Here is a 963-nt window from a genome sequence, read left to right as displayed (position 1 = left end):
CAAGAAAAGAAAGAGGAATCCTCTATGTCACAGTATAGAGATTCCTTTATGTTAGTAGAAAAAGAAAGGGGTAGAAGAATGAAGAAGAATTCGGATTTTTAGATGAGGAGAGGTGAAGAGAAGTGTTAGTAATTAATTAATTAAATAGAAGAAGAGAAGAGAGGGAGAAGAATTCGAAAATAATTTTTGAAAAAGGGGTTAGTATTTTCGAAAATTAAAGATGAATTAAATTTGAAATTAAAACTTGAAACAATTAGTTAATTAAAAAGAATTTTTGAAAAAGAGGGAGGTATTTTCGAAAATTAGAGAGGGAAAAGTAGTTAGGTGGTTTTGAAAAAGATAAGAAACAAACAAAAAGTTTAGTTGGTTGATTGAAAAAGATTTGAAATCAAATTTTTTTAAAAAAGATAAGAAGATAAGAAGTTAGATAAGATATTTTGGAATCAAATTTTGAAAAAGATAAAAAAAAAATTTTGAAAAAGATAATATAAAAGATAAAAAGATTTTAATTTTAAAAATTTGAAATTATTTACTTCACTAACAAGAAACTACAAGATAAGATTCTAGAACTTAAAGATTGAACCTTTCTTAACAAGAAAGTAACAAACTTCAAATTTTTGAACCAATTACATTAATTATTAGTGAATTTTCGAAAATATCAAATAAAGATAAGAAAAAGATTTTGAAAAAATTTTGAAAAAAATTTTTGAAATTTTCGAAAAATGAAAAAAAAATGAAAAAGATGTGATTTTTGAAAAAGATTTTTGAAAAGATAAGATTTTTAAAATTGAAATTTTGACTTGACTTGTAAGAAACAACTAATTTTAAAATTTTTGACCAAGTCAACCCAAAATTTCGAAATTTTGGAGGGAAATAAGGAAAAGATATTTTTTTATTTTTGAATTTTTTAAGATGAGAGAGAAAAACATAATCATGACCCAAAACATGAAAATTTTGGATCAA

The sequence above is a fragment of the Arachis duranensis genome, chromosome 6 (genome assembly GCF_000817695.3).
Source record: "Arachis duranensis cultivar V14167 chromosome 6, aradu.V14167.gnm2.J7QH, whole genome shotgun sequence".
Classification (NCBI taxonomy): Eukaryota; Viridiplantae; Streptophyta; class Magnoliopsida; order Fabales; family Fabaceae; genus Arachis; species Arachis duranensis.
Note: the sequence above shows the minus strand (reverse complement) of the source record.